Here is a 20,785-nt window from a genome sequence, read left to right on the forward strand (position 1 = left end):
CACCAAAATGAGTGTGTACTATAATACAGAAAAAAATTACAAAAAAAGTACCAGATATTTTATAACCATACAAAATAAAATGAATTATAAAAAGATAACTAAAAATCCCTTAATTGGATAATTTAACATTCTTTTAACTAAATACTGGGATGAATAGAAAATGTAACATAAATTAAATTATATTAAATTGATGAGATGCAGCTAAAACCATATAGGAAAGGAATATTTATCTTTAAGTTTGTATTGTAGCAAAGACATACTGATAAATAAGAAATAAGCATTCAACAAAAGAAACCAGAAAAATAGAATATAAGAAAATAAAAGCAGGACATAAATATCAGTAAAAATATAAAAAAGGCAAAAGGGAAATATCAACAAAATTTACAATTGATGCTTTTAGAAGATTAATAAATTAGGCAAAATTCTAGTGAGACTGTCCACAAAAAATAAAAAGAGGCACCCACACAAACACACATAAAAATACACAAATGCACACACACATGTTCCTATGCTACTAGGAATAAAGAAAGTAAACATAGTCACTGATATACTAAAGACCTGAAAATATCATAAGAGACTACTATGCACGATTTTATTGCAATAAAATGAAAAATTTCTGGAAAATTATAATTTACAAAAACTCACTCAAGAAGAAGTAGAACAACTGAACAGTTTTATAATTACTGAAGAGAAAGAAGAGTAGAATAGAATCCACACATAGAAATAAACTCATAGCGGGTAGGTGTGTGGATTTAGGTCTAGGCAGTTTTATAAAAGAAAGTTACCCAACGTCTAATAAACAGGTGATTCCAGTTTCATGCAAATTATTGTCAAAAAAGAAAAAAAAAACAAAAATAAACAGAAACAGTATAATCTTAATACCAATATTTGAGAAGGATAGGTCAGGAAATGAACATATATACAAAATTTCCAAAGAATATCTTAGCAAAATATGATATCTATGCAGGCCTTCCACATGTGAAGCCTAACCTAATCCAGCCTTGCCTATAACTAAGTGTAAAAGTCTGCCTAACTCTAAGGTTACGAATAAGCCTCCAAGTCTGCTTCTAAACTGTACTCTTTGTCTTTAATAATAAATATTTTGGCCTCCTTATTTATTCCTTTATCAAATTATACTGAACTTCAGCATGAAAAGGAAGAAGGATACAATTTATTGAGGTACTGTCACTGGGTGTTTAATATATGTCAAGATGTCACCTAAAAATTTTGTAATTATTAACTCATTTAATTTTCACAGTGTCCCCACATGGTGCAATATTTGTAAACTGAGGAATGACCCAGTTTAAGTAACTTGCTTAAGATCATACAGCTAGTGAGGATGGAGTCAGGATTTCAATTCTGATGAAATGAATTACTTGACTTTACAATCCAGTGGCAAAAGGAAGGCATTTCAACCAAATGGAGCTCTAATTATAGCAAGTAAAATATTTCTTACTTCATATACCCCAAATATATACCCCCAAACGAATTCCAGAAGCATCGAAGAACTCAATATAACAAATAAAACTCTAAAACTTTTAAAGAAACAAGAGAATATATCTTTGTGAAAGGAGATTTTCATACTCATGAAGCAAAAAGCAAAATTCATAAAATAAAAGATAAATAAATTTTGCTACATTAAACTGAAAACCTCTGCATGACAAAAGAGATCAGAAATAAACTAATATTATATATCATAGACTGCAAGAAGATACTTATAATCCATTTAACAGGTAAAGAATTAGCAATTGGAAGATACAAAGAATGTCTTCAAATCAATAAATAAAAATGAAGCAAATCCAATAAAAATAATCCAAGGATACAAACAGACAATTCACATTTGAAGAAATCAAAATAGACAATAAGTATCAATACATTAAATGACCAACATCACTGATAAGAAGTTAAATGCAAATGAAAACAACAGTAAGAATTCCTCTCACATCCAGCTGTCAAAATTAATAAATATGGGAACACCAGGTGTTGATGAAAATGTAACAGGGACTCACTAGTAGAGTGTAAAATGTTAGAACTATTTTGGTTAGCAATTTACTTAAGGTGGACACATCCTATAACTCAGAATTTCATTCTAATTTGCTACCCTAGAGACAGTGCCACACATGTAAAGTATAAACACACACAAATGACAGTAGATTTAACAAATGAACCTTAAGTTTTGGCAACTTTCACTTGCATAGGCCTCTTTTTAGGGAGGCTGTTTTATTCTGAATATTAATTTATGGTTAAACATAAAAGCCTTGGTTTCAGGATGTTGAAAGGTATCCAATATGAGAGAAATTACTGACGATATATATACTCGGTTAGTGCATTACTTACATTTATTTCTTTTAAGAAGCTAAGCAGGAAGTAAGATAATGGGATGACAGGCATGCATTACCTTTTTGAGATGAGTCAGTCCTTCTTTCAGCAGTTGCTAAGTGACCTCCACTGGCAAGTGTATCTTTCTCTTAAATCCCTGGATGTGCTGAACATAAACCTGTATCAACACAATAACAAGGAAGCACATGTGTGAAGTATTAAGTTATTACACTCCAGCTATCTATAATAAAAAATTAATTTAGTTCATCCATGCTAGAGGGAAAATAATTTTCTTTCTTTTTGCTCTGTAGAAATTAACATTTTAAAATATTGTCATGGGAAGAGGTAATCAAGGACTATGGTCACAAATGTAGAGGAAATGTATATATTATAGAGGTAGGTCAAGCAATTCATTTCAAAATATGTTATTTTTGCAGACTGTGCAATGCTTGTGACATTTATCTGCTCTTTGAATTTTAAGTGTGCTGTGATTTCTTATTCAAAACAAATATTTACTTTTATGTCTAACTTTGTTTTGTAATTGTGTTTTTTTCTTAAATAAGCGATGCAGGGTGCACATATAAAATAATAGCTATACTGTTTTTTGGTTTTTTGTGTGTGTGTGTGGTACGCGAGCCTCTCACTGTTGTGGTCTCTCCCGTTGTGGAGCACAGGCTCCGGACGCGCAGGCTCAGCAGCCATGGCTCACGGGCCCAGCCGCTCCGCGGCATGTGGGATTTTCCCGGACTGGGGCACGAACCCGTGTCCCCTGCATCGGCAGGCGGACTCTCAACCACTGCGCCACCAGGGAAGCCCTATACTGTTTTTATATACAAGATGACATGCACAGGGAAGACACACAAGCTTGAGATATTGGCTATCGGTGGCAAGGAAAGGAGACAGAAGAGGGAGAATTTAGCTGAGTCTCTACCATTTTGTTTCCCATTTTAAAAGACAGATTTGATGCACATACGGCAAAACGTTAAAGTCTGTTTAATCTTAATGGTGAGCACATAGGTGCCTGTATTATTTTTGTACTTTTCTATATAATTAATAGGCCACATGTTTGACAAGGTGATTTTATTTTGTGTTATTTATCTTAAGGTAAAAACAAAAGGAACACTTTATATGAATAAAATATTTACCATTTCTAGTGGTTACAATTATAAACATATAACCAGGCAATGTGCTACTGTAAAGCATTTATTTCTAAATGTCCTCTGCTTAGATTTATATTATTGATATTTTGGGAAAAAAAATTCTTCAGAACATGACTGGGTGAATTTAGAATGCAATGGGATGCACAATGCATTCATTCATTCACTCATTATCAAATATCTACTGAACTCCTACCATGATCTCATGATAGTACTGGATATAAAGACCTAGTCCCGAATTTTAGAGAGCTTACAGTCAACTGGAGAAGATAGACAACAAATAAACAAGAACATAAGTAAATATTGATTATGCATTGTGATAAATGGTCTGAAAGGAAGGAAGAGGCTGTTGGAGAGTGAGTGAGGGGATGGGAGGCTACTTTCGGAAGGTCTCTTCGAAGATGACATTTTAGCACAGACATAAAGACTGACAAGGACCCAGTGTTCCACGAATTAATCAATAATGAATGTAACATGTCAAGATGATTCCAAAGTTTTGGAGGTGGAAGGATTTGGGGGTGTAAATGCCATTGACAAAAACAAGGAGATCAGTTATAGGAGCCCCTGTAAAAGGTCAAGGGAAATTACAAATTCAATCATTAGCATATTGATTTTGAGATGTTATTAGAAAATCAATCCTTGGAAACAACCCCAGGAGGGAAATAATATAATCAGCCAATGGAAAATCATATATAAATTAAAATAAATTAACTGGATCTATATGTCAAAAATAGAAAATTATCAGGAACATAATACTGATTGAAATGGCAAATTGGAAAATATGATTCCTACAGTATAAAATGGTTTATATGAAGGATAAAAATATAAAAGGATAATGGATAGTGGCATGAGCTCATATACATGTATAGTAAAAGCATAAAAACATGCATGGAATATATATGTATTTTATAAGACATTGATTACCTCTGAAGATATATAAAAAGAAGTGGGATTAGGGAGGGATTAGAAACATCTGTAATATTTTAGTCAAAAAACAAGATTTAAAGCAAATATATTCAAATATCAATGTTTGCTCAGTCTTGCAGTGGATACTTAGAGATCTATTACACTATTTTTCATACTATTTCTATGATCTTGAAATATTTCATAATTTTGAAGAGAAGTAAACAAAAGGAAAAGCAATAAAAATTAATGAAGTAAAAGCATGAGTCTATAGTTTATTTTTTAAATTTTTAGTTATTTCAGTTATTTAAAAATTTTTGTGAGTCTGTATTTTACATTTTACTTTTGGTGGCCAAAGAAGGAGATAACTAACTCATGTCTCTGGTTTCAGCATTATTATATCAGTCATGATTCGGTTGCAGATAACAGAAAGGGAATTAATTGCTTCCAAAAATAAAGGGAATTAAATACTTACAAAATCACTGGAAGACTAAGAAGCCAGCCCTCTAGGAATGAGGCCCACAACAACACTACAAACCTATCCCAGCAAGAGAGCTACTATCCTTACTATAACAAAGAAGTGAGAAAGTGGGAACTCACCGCCAGGAATTGTGGAACGTGTTCCACACATGCACAGCCTTAGCATCCATCCAGAAATCAGGAAGTCAATATTTACCACACCCTGCCTCTCAAGTCACACACCTGACGAGACACAGTGAAGTGTTTGGAGGGTCTTACTGTGGAGACTTCTGGCAGCCATTCTCCCTTCCTTCTTCCGTGTTTGTCAGTGGTATGAAGATTGAGAAGTTAAATCTATATTTCTAACACCTGATGACTGTTCACCTGAAACTCCCAACACCTGATGATGGTTCAAAGTGGCTTCTATAATTGCTCTCCAGCTAAAGTAGCCACAGACAATCCCAGAGCCTTCCTGAGCAAACTTTAAAGCAGTCACTGCAGCAATTCCAAATCATGGCTCTGTTTCCTTCTATGTTCCAGCCTAATTGGATAAACTGTATCACATCAAGAACCCTCACTGCAAAAGAGTCTTGGAAATGTAGGTTTCAGTTTCTCAATCTCCACATTACTGACAAACACAGAAGGAAGGGATGGCCACCATAGTCTCCTCCATGAGACCCGCCAAGCACCTCATTTTGTCTAATAGAAAGACCAGGGAGATTTTGACATTTTCTATTAGGGTCAATCCAGAAGCCAGGTACCGTATAAAATATGGGATAATATCTGGAATATTTAATATTATAATATTTAAGAAGTATGTACTCCTTTCAAACTCAAATGTCAGCAATGAGACCAGGTGGCTGCAGAATTGAGAGCAGCAGCTGGTCAGTGTTGGTCAGCAGCCAGGCAAATGCAGAGTAGCTGGGAAAGAAAGAAACAGATTTTGTTTCCATACTCATTAGGAAATTCCATTTGGAGGTCTAGCAGCTGTTCATGGTGATAAGCAACCTCAAAATTGTTTTCTTTTAAATCTATAATCAACTGAATTTATACAATCTACCTAAAAGAATTTCACTTGTTTGGCTTGGGCTGAATTTTAATTGCCCAGAGGTCTTATTTTCTGCCTCATTTCCTTTGTCATTTCATTTTCACTTTTATCTCCTTACAACATTCCTGAGTGCAAGAGAACATTACTCTATACTTGTCATTGAATATTGTCAGCTAATACTTCAAGTCATAAAAAAACAGCCAAATGAAACTCACCCCCCTCCAAATTCCTTCATGGATGGAGAGGGGGAAGAGCATAGGCAATATTCATTTCTGATAGCACTAATAAGGTCAAGAAATTCTTCTCCCTTGGGGAATATTAATTATGTGTTACTGGATCCACGAATCCTATAAGAGCATGAACTGTATCATCCTCCAGTCCTATAAAGTATCTAGAAGAGAACTCTGCTGTAGTTTTCACAAAATAGCCCTAATTCTTCACCTTTCTCTATATCGATACTCTTTGCCACATAACTTTGTTGTGACTTTCTGCTCTGATCCTAGCCTTGGCCATTGGCTTGCTTCGTTTAGTAGGAAGTCAGCAAACGTAACCGAGGAGAAGTTTGAAAAACACTCTTTGAATTGGGCTTGCCTAATTTTGCACCTCTGCTATTGTTATAAGAACATGCCAGGGCGAGACTGCTAGAGGATAAAAGGTACATGACTCACTGAAGTCATCCCAGTTAAGGCTATCCTAGATCAGCTAACAGCTAGACAACTCCCAGGTAAGTCTATGAACCCAGACAGTAACAGCAGCGCTGCCTGGATGACCTGCAGCTGATGCAGATGCATGGGTGAGCCAGGGCCACTTTAGCTAAACCTTGCAACCACATAAGCTAATTAACGTCTCTTCTTATATGCCACCGAGTTCTGTGTCATGTAGCATTCATGTGGCAATAGATAACCAGTACAGTGACCAATGAATATTAAATGATGGTGAATTTATGATGATACATGAACAAAAAAGATATCTAAGTTTCATTTATAACGCCTTAAACTGACTTTAGCATACAGAGAAATCAGATCTGAGCTGATCCTACAATGTGCTTTGAATCAAAAGCTCTAAGAAAAGGTGGAAGTTATTTAGTAGCTGAAATATTTCCTTCTTATATTTCAAAACAATTCTATTGGGCTTCCCTGGTGGTACAGTGGTTGAGAGTCTGCCTGCCAATGCAGGGGACACGTGTTCGTGCCCCGGTCCGGGAAGATCCCACATGCCGCGGAGCTGCTGGGCCCGTGAACCATGGCCGCTGAGCCTGCGCATCCGGAGCCAGTGCTCCACAACGGGAGAGGCCGCAAGAGTGAGAGGCCCGCGTACCGCAAATAATAAAAAAAAAAAAAAAAGAAAACAATTCTATCATGACCAAGGCCCTAGTCATGGTCACAAGATCTTTCCAAAGTTCTGATGCTTGAGAAGAGTAGGTCTATTTGCAATTAGTTTTTAACAAGTGTTTTGACTTTCTACATCCTTTTAGGCAACAATATATTTACCATAATTATTTCTAAAATGGAGGTAATAGGAAACCTTCAGTGTGAGGAAAACCCCAGATATGTGAGTTTTGAAGAGACAGAATAAAGTCTCGGCCAACTGATTGGGTATAGCTTGTTTTCAGCCTTCTTCCATCTCACTTCTCTTTGCATCCTGCTTCTTTGATCAGCAAGGAACACAAAAGAATACAGTTTAATAGTATCCTGACAAAGAAGACTCATGTATTCTGTATTTTTACTTTTTTTCTTGACCACCAAAATTACCACTCTTGCATCTTCAAGCCTGTTCTTGGACTGTTAAAGTTTGCCTATGTATAGGCAACTTTACATAAATAAGACTTCAAGTATTCTGAAGCATTCTATATTAAAATTGCTTCATTAAAAAATGAAAATGTTGGGCTTCCCTGGTGGCGCAGTGGTTGAGAGTCTGCCTGCCAATGCAGGGGACACGGGTTCGTGCCCTGGTCTGGAAAGATCCCACATGCTGCAGAGGGGCTGGGCCCGTGAGCCATGGCCACTGAGCCTGTGCGTCCAGGGCCTGTGCTCCACAACGGGAGAGGCCACAACAGTGAGATGCCTGCATACCACAAAAAAATAAAAAATAAAAAAAAAAAGAAAAGAAAATGTTTATCAAAACATGAAATTTCAATAACATAATGGTAAAAAAAAAGTCATAGTGGAAAGATAATAGTAGAAAAAGGTTGAAATGATGTCAAAGTGTGCTATGCACAGAAAGACAAGCCTTAAAGCCATGCATAATAATTCAAAGAGGGCAGAAATTTGACAAATTATACTAGTTGTCAAAGCAAGTGAAAAATATTATTCTTTATAAAAGTAGCTTGAAGAGGCTGTCTTTTCTCCACTGTATATTTTTGCCTCCTTTGTCAAAGATAAGGTGACCATATGTGTGTGGGTTTATCTCTGGGCTTTCTATCCTGTTCCATTAATCTATATCTCTGCTTTTGTGCCAGTACCATACTGTCTTGATTACTGTAGCTTTGTAGTGTAGTCTAAAGTCAGGGAGCCTAATTCCTCCAGCTCCATTTTTGATTCTCAAGATTGCTTTGGCTATTTGGGGTCTTTTGTGTTTCAACACAAATTGTGAAATTTTTTGTTCTAGTTCTGTGAAAAATGCCAGTGGTAGTTTGATAGGGATTGCATTAAATCTATAGATTGCTTTGGGGAGTAGAGTCATTTTCACAATGCTGATTCTTCCAATCCAAGAACATGGTATGTCTCTCCAACTATTTGTATCATCTTTAATTTCTTTCATCAGTGTCTTATAATTTTCTGCATACAGGTCTTTTGTCTCCTTAGGTACGTTTATTCCTAGATATTTTATTCTTTTTGTTACGATGGTAAATGGGAGTGTTTTCTTAATTTCACTTTCAGATTTTTCATCATTCGTGTATAGGAATGCCAGAGATTTCTGTGCATTAATTTTGTATCCTGCTACTTTACCAAATTCATTGATTAGCTCTAGTAGTTTTCTGGTAGCATCTTTAGGATTCTCTATGTATAGTATCATGTCATCTGCAAACAGTGACAGCTTTACTTCTTCTTTTCCAATTTGGATTCCTCTTATTTCTTTTTCTTCTCTGATTGCTGTGGCTAAAATTTCCAAAACTATGTTAAATAATAGTGAGAGTGGGCAACCTTGTCTCTTTCGTGATCTTAGTGGAAATGGTTTCAGTTTTTCACCACTGTGAACAATGTTGGCTGTGGGTTTGTCATATATGGCCTTTATTCTGTTGAGGTAAGTTCCCACTATGCCTTTATTCTGTTGAGGTAAGTTCCCTTTCTGGAGGGTTTTTATCATAAATGGCTGTTGAATTTTGTCAAAAGCTTTTTCTGTATTTATTGAGATGATCATATGGATTACCTCCTTCAATTTATTAGTGTGGTTTATCACACTGATTGATTTGTGTATATTGAAGAATCCTTGCATTCCTGGGATAAAACCCACTTGACCATGGTGTACGATCCTTTTAATGTGCTGTTGGATTCCGTTTGCTAGTATTTTGTTGAGGATTTTTGCATCTATGTTCACCAGTGATATTGGCCTGTAATTATCTTCCTTTGTGACATCTTTGTCTGGTTTTGGTATCAGGGTGATGGTGGCCTCATAGAAAAAGCTTGGGCGTGTTCCTCCCTCTGCTATATTTTGGAAGAGTTTGAGAAGAATAGGTGTTAGCTCTTCTCTAAATGTTTGATAGAATTGTCCTGGTCCTGGGCTTTTGTTTGTTGGAAGATTTTTAATCACAGTCTTGATGTCAGTGCTTGTGATTGGTCTGTTTATATTTTCTATTTCTTCTGAGTTCAGTCTCAGAAGTTTGTGCATTTCTAAGAATTTGTCCATTTCTTCCAGGTTGTCCATTTTATTGGCATATATTTGCTTGTAGTAATCTCTCATGATCCTCTGTATTTCTGCAGTCAGTTGTTACTTCTTTTTCATTTCTAATTGTATTGATATGAGTTTTCTCCCTTTTTTTCTTGATGACTCTGGCTAATGGTTTATCAATTTTGTTTATCCTCTTTGGATAGTTTTATTGATCTTTGTTATTGTTATCTTTGTTATTGTTTCCTTCATTTCTTTTGCATTTATTTCTGATCTGATCTTTATGATTTCTTTCCTTCTGCAAACTTTGGGTTTTGTTCTTCTAATTGCTTTAGGTGTAAGGTTAGGTTGTTTATTTGAGATGTTTCTTGTTTCTTGAGGTAGGATTGTATTGTTATACACTTCCCTCTTAGAACTGCTTTTGCTGCATCCCATAGGATTTGGGTCATTGTGTTTTCATTGTCATTTGTTTCTAGGTATTTTTTGATTTATTCAGTAATCTCTTGGTTATTAAGTAGTGTATTTTTTAGCCTCCATGTGTTTGAAAATTTTTACAGATTGTTTTCCTGTAATTGATATCTAGTCTCATAGACTTGTGGTTGGAAAAGATACTTGATACGATTTCAATATTCTTAAATTTACCAAGGCTTGATTTGTGACCCAAGATATGATCTATCCTTGAGAATGTTCCATAAGCACTTGAGAAGAATGTGTATTCCGTTGTTTTTGGAAGGAATGTCCTATAAATATCAATTAAGTCCATCTTGTTTAATGTGTCATTTAAAGCTTGTGTTTCCTTATTTATTTTCATTTTGGATGATCTGTCCATTGGTGATAGTGGGGTGTTAAATTCCCCTACTATGATTGTGTTACGGTTGATTTCCCATTTTATGGCTGTTAGCGTTTGCCTTATGTATTGAGGTGCTCCTATGTTGGGTGCATAAATATTACAATTGTTAAAACTTCTTCTTGGATTGATCCCTTGATCATTATGTTGTATCCTTTTTTGTCTCTTGTAATAGTCTTTATTTTAAAGTCTATTTTGTCTGATATAAAAATTGCTACTTCAGCTTTCTTTTGATTTCCATTTGCACAGGATATCTTTTTCTATCCTTTCCTCACTTTCAGTCTGTATGTGTCCCTAGGTCTGAAGTGGGTCTCTTGTAGACAGCATATATACAGGTCTTGTTTTTGTATTCATTCGTCCAGTCTATGTCTTTGGGTTGGAGCATTTAATCCATTTACATTTAAGGTAATTATTGATATGTATGTTCCCACTACCATTTTCTTAATTGTTTTGGGTTTGTTATTGTAGGTCTTTTCCTTCTCTTGTTTCCCGCCGACAGAAGTTCCTTTGGCGTTTGTTGTAAAGCTGGTTTGGTGGTGCTGAATTCTCTTAGCTTTTGCTTGCCTGTAAAGGTTTGAATTTCTCCATCGAATCTGAATGAGATCCTTGCTGGGTAGAATAATCTTGGTCGTAGCTTTTTCCCTTTCATCACTTTAAATATGTCTTGCCACTCCCTTCTGGTTTGTAGAGTTTCTACTGAAAGATCAGCTGTTAACATACGGGGATTCCCTTGTATGTTATTTGTTGTTTTTCCCTTGCTGCTTTTAATATTTTTTCTTTCTGTTTAATTTTTGATAGTTTGATTAATATGTGTTTTGCCGTGTTTCTCCTTGGATTTATCCTGTATGGGACTTTCTGTGCTTCCTGGAATTGACTGACTTTCCTTTCCCATATTAGGGAAGTTTTCAACTATAATCTCTTCAAATATTTTCTCAGTCCCTTTATTTTTCCCTTCTTCTTCTGGGACCCCTATAATTCGAATGTTGGTGTGTTTATTGTTGTCCCAGAGGTCTCTACAACTGTCATCAATTATTTTCATTCTTTTTTCTTTATTCTGCTCTGCAGTAGTTATTTCCACTATTTTATCTTCCAGGTCATTTATTCGTTCTTCTGCCTCAGTTATTCTGCTATTGATTCCTTCTAGAGAATTTTAAATTTCATTTATTGTGTTGTTCATCACTGTTGTTTTGCTCCTTAGTTCTTCTAGTCCCTTCTTAAACATTTGTTATATTTTCTCCATTCTATTTCCAAGATTTTGGATCATCTTTACTATCATTACTCTGAATTCTTTTTCAGGAAGACTGCCTATTTCTTCTTCATTTGTTTGGTCTGGTGGGTTTTTACCTTGCTCCTTCTTCTGCTGTGTGTTTCTCTGTCTTCTCATTTTGCTTAACTTACTGTGTTTGTGGTCTCCTTTTTGCAGGCTGCAGATTAGTAGTTACCATTCTTTTTGGTGTCTGCGCCCAGTGGCTAAGGTTGGTTCAGTGGATTGTGTTGTCTTCCTGGTGGAGGGGACTAGTGCCGTGTTCTGGTGGATGAGGCTGAATCTCGTCTTTCTGGTGGGCAGGACTGCATCTGGTGGTGTGTTTTGGGGTGTCTGTGACCTTATTATGATTTTAGGCAGCCTCTCTGCTAATGGGTGGGGTTGTGTTCCTGTCTTGCTAGTTGTTTGGCATAGGGTGTCCAGCACTGTAGCTTCCTGATCATTGAGCTTCCTGGAGCTCGGTCTTAGCGTTGAGATGGAGATCTCTGGGAGAGCTTTCACCGTTTGATATTACGTGGAGCTGGGAGGTCTCTGTTGGACCAATGTCCTGAACTTGGCTCTCCCACCTCAGAGGCAGAGCCCTGACACCCGGCTGGAGCACCAGTACCCTGTCAGTCACACAGCTTTGGGACGTCTGAGGTCTTCTGCCAGTGTTCAGTAGATGTTCTGTAGGAGTTGTTGTACATGTAGTTGTATTTCTGATGTACCTGTGTGGAGGAAGGTGATCTCCATTCCTTAGTCCTCTGCCATTTTGAAGGTCTTTCCCATTCATGGTGTTTTTAATTTCCTTGTTTTGAAGTGGTATTTATGAAGGGAAAAATAAAGATAAATTCTTTTAAAAATTTTTGACACGTTCTGACCTTTATTATTTTCTTTAGAGAGTAATAAGAGCAGAATTCTGTATAAGACTCCAAAAGACACATCTTTCCACAGAAAGATAGGATTTCATCAAGCAGGGAAGCTATTAGAGGATAATCACTGTTATATCAACTTAGAGCATTTAAAAAAAATCTTAGCTATAGCTGTAGAACTCCCACTGAAAATGAGCTAAAATTAAATATTCTCAGGTCCATAACTGTGGTTCCCTGTTGGTGGGCTGCACTCCAGATGCCTTGCCAACTGACTGCAGTTTGCATGACTGTTCTTTGAGGCAAGAAAATTTTTCCCTTGTTTCTTAATCCTAATTGGGCTAGTTAGAGCAGGGCAGACTGCTGCTGATTAAGACAACTCCCTGAGAATTTAGAAGCAAGCAACTGAGGTCTGGTGCTTATGGCCAGGATATCTTAGGAACATGGTTGTTTCTAGAATAAGCAGCAGGAGGCCTGCAAATTCTTAGATAAAGACTCTGCTTTTGTGAATTCCTTATAAATACCTTTGATAGCACAGATTATAGGAAAAACAATGTTCCCACTTGAACTTATGGAGCTTCCTATTCACTGAAAATTGAGAAAACAGGGGAAGTGCCTGCTTTATAATTAAGGATTTGTATTCCTCTGTCAGTGTTACCACAAAGGGCAGGAACCACATTTATTTCTGATTTGATACAGAGCCCTCCTTGAAAAGCCTGAGGCTCAGAACAGCACCTGTTGAATGTAGGTGATTTCTTTTTTTTCCCCTCCTGGTAGATTCAAATTGCTGGCTTGATCTTCTGATTACCTAAAGCTGTTTTTCATCCATCTGTCATGACATATAACAAGATATTTAAAAGAGGTCTGACAACCAATGTGAAAAACTATTTAGTTCCTACTCTAGCTTTTCCAAATGGTAGTACATTGATCAGCCAGGCAGTTTAATGAATCTGCCATCTTGCATCAGCAGTTATTCTCTAAATTAAGTCATATTCCATATAAAAGCCTGATTGTTATTCAGGGTGCTTCTCAGCTACAGCTGTAAGATTCGATTAAATCAATATGTTCCTGTGAGGAACAGCTTATTGGGGGAAGGCAATGTGAAAACGCACAGGGTAACAATAGAAGAAAAAATGCAGGGTTTCATTTTACTAATAAAGTTTCAAGGTGTGTTTTCATATCCTTGTAATGTCTCTTTTCAAAGACTCTTCCTCTGGAGTCTAAAGTTTTCTTGACCCCCAAGGATGTGTATAAGAGTTCTTTGAAAGTGAGAAGATGGGTTTCGGAAGATTGTCTTAGCTAAAAGCAGTATGTCTTATACATATAAGGCGAGGCGTCTGGCCTGGAATAATTTGTAAACTGAGCAAGTACCCTTCTTTATCCAATGATATTAATATACAACAGAGTTACATCATCTCTGTCCTTGTCTCTGCATTTAAATTATGGACCCTGAGTGATATTCTAATCCTGTCTAGCTTATAGGTAAATTTGATAGTATAGAATTTATTTGTAAGAAAGACCAACCTTCGTTCAATTCCAGACCTTCCTATTTACTACACCTGTGAATTACACCGTCACTTAACTCTTTTTAAAAATGAGTCACTACTTCCTTCTTTATTTCACAATATTATTGTGTCTGTTATTCATTTTGGTATCCTCAGGAGATAGACCAGTGCCTGACACATGGTAGGCACTTACAATTTTTGAGGAATGAATGAAAGTGCTGTGAAGCCCTGTGAAGCTTAATGCTTTGGTATTATTACTGTATATTTGAAGCCAATGTATGTGATTGATTGCATTATTGGCCCAAGTTCCTCACTTTGCCATTTCCTCACCATTTGTCATGTGACTCTGCAGTTCTTCCTACTACTGACAGCTCTTGACTCCTGGATTAGATATGGAACTTATGCTGACAGATGGAAGATGGGTGAAATGGCAATGTTCTAATTAGGCCTAGATAAAAAGAGGCATTTCATGTTTCAGCTTGCTCTCTTGCCCTCTGCCATTACCAGGAGAACATGGCCCAGCCAACCCATTGATCCAAGGAAGACGAGGGACATGTGGAACATTTCCAAGCTGAACCTGTTATTGAGAACCTCCCAGGCAAGCCCAGACTGGATTAGCTGAACCCCTGCTAAACTTTAAGAGCATGAGCAAAATAAATGCTATTGTGTGCCTCAGAGATTTTTGTAGTTATTTAAGGCAGCAATAGCTAATGAATATACTTTGCAATGTAAATACTTATTGACTGTACTGTGTAGTGACATACTCCTAGGGAAGGAAGGTGAAAAGTACAAACATGGCATAGATATAGCCTGACTCTCAAGAAGTTTAAGTTATTGTGGACACAGACAAATACAGTCACTACCGTAATACAATGCCAGAAAAGCAAAAGAAATATACTATGAAATCAAAGATGGCAATGTAATGAGGATGTGAAGATCAAATAAGATACATTCATTCATTCAACAAATATTTATATAATCCTATTCTTATTATGTGCTAGGTACTGGGGAAACAATGGTTTGCAAAACAGATTCATTATCTATCTTCATAGAGTTTATCATCTAGTAAATGTGAATAGGAGGTAATATTTGATCCTGGACAAGGTGGATGAACTCCCCCCCCCCACCCCATTGGCAAAGGTAGAGGAATGACTACTTAAGCAGAATAGATAGCTTGTGTGCAGGAGCACAAAAGTGGATGGAGTGATCTGAGAGAGGAAGGGATGGGTGTCTTTGCTTCAATGTACAGTAGAAGATTCAGGTTCTCAGAGCTTATTAGCCAAATGCCCAATTTTCCCCCCAAATGCTCACCAAGTCTTCTAGATCACTAAATCTCCTTTTTTCTGAAATTCATTGTCATCATTCCATCCAGTCTTCTGCCATTTGTGTTTTCTTCCTTAAGTGTTAACCTTGTTTCCACAACTAGGTTTTAAGCTTGTTTCACTCATTCATTTATATGTTTTATATATAGAGAGATCATCTATATATATATGGAACACATAAATATATAGGCATTTACTCTGTGCCAAGAACTGGTGATATAGCAATGAAGCAGACAAAATCCCTGCTCTCAAAGACCTTACATTTAAGTGCAGTAAGACAGTAAAGAAAAAAAGTCAATGAGTAAATTACATAATATGTTAGATGGTGATAGTCATAATAAAGAAAAATAAAGCAGCACTTAGGACGAGGAAATTCTGAGGGGGTATAATTTTAAATAGAGAAGTCACAAAAACCCTCATTAAAATCTTGGTGTTTTCTGAAGATAGTAAGGGAGCAGGTCATAAGGATATCTCAGAGGAAAGCATGCCAGGCAGAGAGAACAGCAAGTGCAAGGAGAGGTGGAATCATACTTAATTGATCAAGACATAGTCATGATGTCATAGTCCGGTTGGTGCAGAGTGAGAGGGAAATAAGACATTATGTCAGAGGGAACAGGAGCTTGATTGTATGGGCACTGAGTTCTTGGGTCCTTACTCTGAGTCAGAAGAGGAACTATTGGAGGTTTCTGAGCAGGGAAGTTCATGATCTGACTTACATTTTAACAGGCTTCTATGTTGATAACAGACCAAAGAGGCACAAGCACAGTTTGGAGGCTATAATTCAAGTGAAAATGAGGGTGTCTTAGGTCAGGGTAGCAGCAATAAACGGTGTGAGAAATGGTCAGTGCTGAGTGCGTTCTGAAGGTAGAGTCAACAGGATTCATCAGTGATTGAAAGTATGGTGTGAGAAGATAAGAGTGAAGGATCAATTTAATGTGTCTGGCCCTAGTAACTGAAATATGAAGTTGCCAATAACTGAAGCAGAGAAGACTGTGGGATGAGCTGCTTTCATGGAGAATATCAGGAATTTAATTTTAGACATATTATGTTGGAGATATTTGTCTCTAAATGGGGATGTAGAGTCATCAGTCAAATTTATTAGCCTAGAATTCAGGGAAGAGATTTGTGCTGTAGACATAAATTTGGGAGTTGTTGCCATATTAGTAGAATTTAGGACCATGAGACTGGATGAGATCACCAAATATGTAACTGAAATAGAAAAGAGAAATTGTCGTAGGAGCGAGCCCTGGGAATTCTACACTTTAGATGTCAGGAATATTAGATTTAACCAACAAAGAAGACTAATAAGGAGCTGTCTGTGAAGTAAAAGAAAAAACTAGTAGAGTATGGTGTCCTGAAAGCTAAGACTTAGGAAACAATCAATTGGGTCAAATGCTGCTGATAGGCCAAAGTGAAATAGGACAATGGCATCAAGGGAGAAGATAGGTTTTATGGAGAAAAATTAAGCTGCACATAGGAACAGGAAATTCTGAAGGGTACAACGCTTTTACAGTAAGATAACAGCTTGTTTGTTAGTTGATAGGAATATTACTAGATAGAAAAAAATAGGCTACAGGAGAGGCAAAGGACAACTGCTAGGGCTACATCCTTGATTAGCCAAGAGGAGATGGGATCTTTGATTAGCCAAGAGGAGATGGGATCTTGAGAGTTGGTGCCTATTTCCATGGCCTAGTACAAGGTTAATTGGTGACAGATTAATTTCTCCCATGGATTGAAAAAAAATACGGAAGATGGTAAGACTAAAAAAATAACTCTTTGGAAAATATTTCTTTATCCATTCAATTTTACAGACGTGACTACTTGTCAGGTATATGAACAAATACGTTCAGTTTCCTTGAAATGTGGAGTTTAAAAACATTATTGTATTTTCTCAGTATCAGAACACAAATTCCCCTATGGAACATAATGTAATTCTAATGAAAATGATGCATTTCTCTAACTAATTCATGATACTATAAATATCCAAAGCTAATCACCATTATGTTGAGAACCGTTATACAAGTTGATGAATATTAAGTACTAATTAGTATTCATCTGGGTTCAGTGTTCACATGGAACATGCATATGAAAGGAAAAGTAAAAATGCATCCTAGAAATGGAATTACTCCTTTATTCCCTAATTTCATCAAACTCTAGCCCCATTATTATCCCTGTATCAGATGCAGACATTTTTCTTCATTTTATTCTTATCTGAATGATTATATTAAAATGAAAAAGAGTGACATCATTGCTCCTTAAAATAGTAATGTTTGCCAAGGTAATTATTTGTGCCTAAATATTTTCTTCTATGGCTATTTTCACATCTGGAAAAATGTGGGTTTCCTTTCGATGTCTCAACATCACCTAAGTCCTTCTGGTACAGTTCTAATGGGACCTATAAAAACCTTTCAAGAGAAAAAAAATACACTACAAAGAACCTCTTACAGGTCTAGAGCACTTTATAGCCTTTAAAGTGTTTCTATATAATGTCCTCTCAGTTGATTGGAGTCTCCGGAGCCAGCCAGAGAGGGTCTGAGAGCAGCTATTAGAGCAGGAGTCAAAGATTTACTAAGAGTGCCTGCTGGGGATTATGCCTCGGGATGTAGTGCTGAAGACATAGGTTGTGGGATAGTCACTGTGGCTTGCTAAAGCAGCAGCTGTACCAGAAGTTGGGGTGGACTGTTGATATGAGATGCCATAGTCAGGGGTTTCTGGAAAGGGAAAACCAGTGCTGGACCCAAGGAGGTGTGGGTCATGAAAAAAGAGGCTCAGATTCTGATTCTCCACCTCGAGTTTTATAAGTAGAAGAGTCCTAGGACTGGTCTTTGAAGTTGCTTGTGATAGCCATGATAAGAGGTAATTGCTTTGTCTCAAAAGGATGCTCAAAGATGCTAAACTAAGAGTTTACCATGTTATTACTGAGCTGTAACTAACATCAAACACCACTTTGTACCCTTCTAAAATATCCCTCCTGACATTTGGAGATAATTCTATGGTATGTTTTATCAATTTGCATTTAGGAAATTTAAAGTGAATTTTTTTTGAATATTGATTAAAAGCATTCATAGATTCCATTATTATTCAATTTAATTCTTTTCTAAAAAAAGGATGTGGGCAGAAATAATAGTGGCTAAATGAAGTCTGTAAAGCTATTCTATAATTTAAAAATTATTTTTCATGAATTTTAAAATGTAAGTGTTTCTTCAAATTGTACAGGAAGAATACTAGCATTTTGACTTCCCATCATTACTCAAACAGACTACAGGATTTTTTTCCAATGTAATATTTGGAGTGCTTGGAGATTTGGTTTCTCTCTCTCTCTCTCTCTCTTTCTCTCTCTCTCACAAATGTAAATTTAAGAATGACCTTGGATGGCAACCATCTTGGAAACACTATTCAAAACTGTGGTTATATAATACTATAGTAATAGGAAATGAAATGAACTTGGCTTAGAGCTGGATTGGCTTCCCAAATCTACTACCACTTTCTTACACTGTGATTTGGTCATGTCTGAGCCTTCATTTATCCATTTATTGAGGAGTGTAATAATACTTCCCTGACAGTGTGCTTGGGAGGTTTAAATTATAATGGTTATACAATTCTCAGCCTGGAAGCAGACACATGGATACTGAATAACACATTAGTTTTCTTCAAGCACCATTAGGTCAAAAGTCTACGTTTTTCTACAAATAATCTATGGGTTATAGTAACAGCTTAAGTTTTCAGAGGTCCCCCACAATTGCATATTTCCTAAGTGATCTTAAGACTCATGTTCTCCATCCAGTCCAAGTAAACCCACTTAATGCCTTGACCTCTACCATTTCTAAAATTTAACAAAACCTACTACCACAATGGTTTTCCATTTTCTCCCTTAAAACAAACAAACAAAAAAAAACAAGAATGTTCAAGTTGCTAAAGTATTGCTCAGTATTAGCCAACTTCCTGTGAAAATCTCCCCAAAGAAAGCCTAGCAAATTGCAATCACTTAAACTCACTTAGCAACTCTAACACCTTGTTTGTAACTAAAATGTGTACATTCTCTGTTTGTCATCTTCTTAGCTATTTTCATTTAAGGAATGCCCTATTTCATCCCTTAGAAACTAATTTTGGGTCAGGTCCTTTCTAATATGTAATTTTGTATTCCCCATAGCAATTAGTGAATGTACTCCCTAAGATGAGTACTGTATTTAATAAATAGTCTTACTTAAATGACACAGTGCTTTCCAAACTTATCTGAAGATAAGATCATCTGTTGTCCAGGCCAAAATGCAAATTCCCAGTCCCCAACTCAACCTGATGGATTTAAATTTTCAGGGAAGAGAGCACCCTAAATGTTTCTTCCCATTAGGGAGGTTTGGGAAACTCAGAGCTGAACTGCTTCCATCAACCCCAAAAGGTCTAGTCAAAATTACAAGAAGAGGAATAAAAATCTTCTGAGATGCGGAAAGAAAGAAGTGAGGAGTACAGGCTCTGATCAATTTGTGTGTGTTGCGGATATGGTAGGAAGTTGAGAATGTTAATGCTTAAATGCTTAATGAACTTTAGTTTTTCTAAACTAAAGAGAGATAAGAATGTGCAGCCATCTGCTGAGGGAAAAGGCAGGAAAGCCATCAGGGGATTGAGGAGCATGCTGAAAGTTGGACATATGTAAGGAGAATGCGAGAGGGGACAGGTAGGTATCATGGAGGAGAGTTCAAAGGGATAATTGAGTAGTCTTCTGACATAGGAATACGTTGTGGATATTATGATAAATTCATGTTTATATAGTGGATGTGATGGCTCCAAATAACCTAACTAGGTGGGAAATTTCCTATAGAAGACTAACAGCTATGGTAGGCAGCCTCTAATATAACCTCTAATGACCTTAGCCTCCTGTTAATCACTCCCTTGTGTAATTGTTTTCCCCTTGTTTGTGAGCTGTACTTATTGATTCACTTCTCATGAATACAGTATGGCAGGAATAACGGGATATCACTTCTAAGATTATGTTATAAAAAGACTGTTATGGAAAGCTTTCAACTTGGACCTTTCTCTCTTTTGGATTGTTTACACTAGAGGAAACCAGCTGCCGAAGAATCCCTGTAGAGACGCCACAGGAGGGAGATTGGAAATGGTCCTCTGAGGCCTGCCAGCAGCCACATGAGTGAGCTTAGGAGTGGATCTTTTGACTCCCACCAACCATGTCTTTGTGGTCATGGAAGTGTCTTGAGATGCTGCAGCTCTGCTCAGCAGCTTGACTACGACCACTTGACAGATCTTGGGCCAGAGTTACCCACCTAAACCACACC

General features: G+C 36.7%; 1 long non-coding RNA gene across 2 annotated transcripts in view; it reads right to left on the bottom strand.

Annotated features, from left to right (window-relative positions):
* The window catches only part of LOC307186006, a 424,126-nt gene that overhangs the window by 169,896 nt on the left and 233,445 nt on the right, over positions 1 to 20,785 (bottom strand). Inside the window, exon 7 of one of the 2 annotated variants that reach the window (XR_013828233.1) lies at positions 2,399 to 2,497. This is a non-coding gene — a long non-coding RNA (uncharacterized lncRNA). Of the gene's footprint in view, positions 1 to 2,021; positions 2,498 to 20,785 lie in introns of those variants that run through there. The other variant, XR_013828234.1, reaches the window with a different exon arrangement.

This window comes from Stenella coeruleoalba (assembly GCF_951394435.1).
Source record: "Stenella coeruleoalba genome assembly, chromosome: 4".
Classification (NCBI taxonomy): domain Eukaryota; kingdom Metazoa; phylum Chordata; class Mammalia; order Artiodactyla; family Delphinidae; genus Stenella; species Stenella coeruleoalba.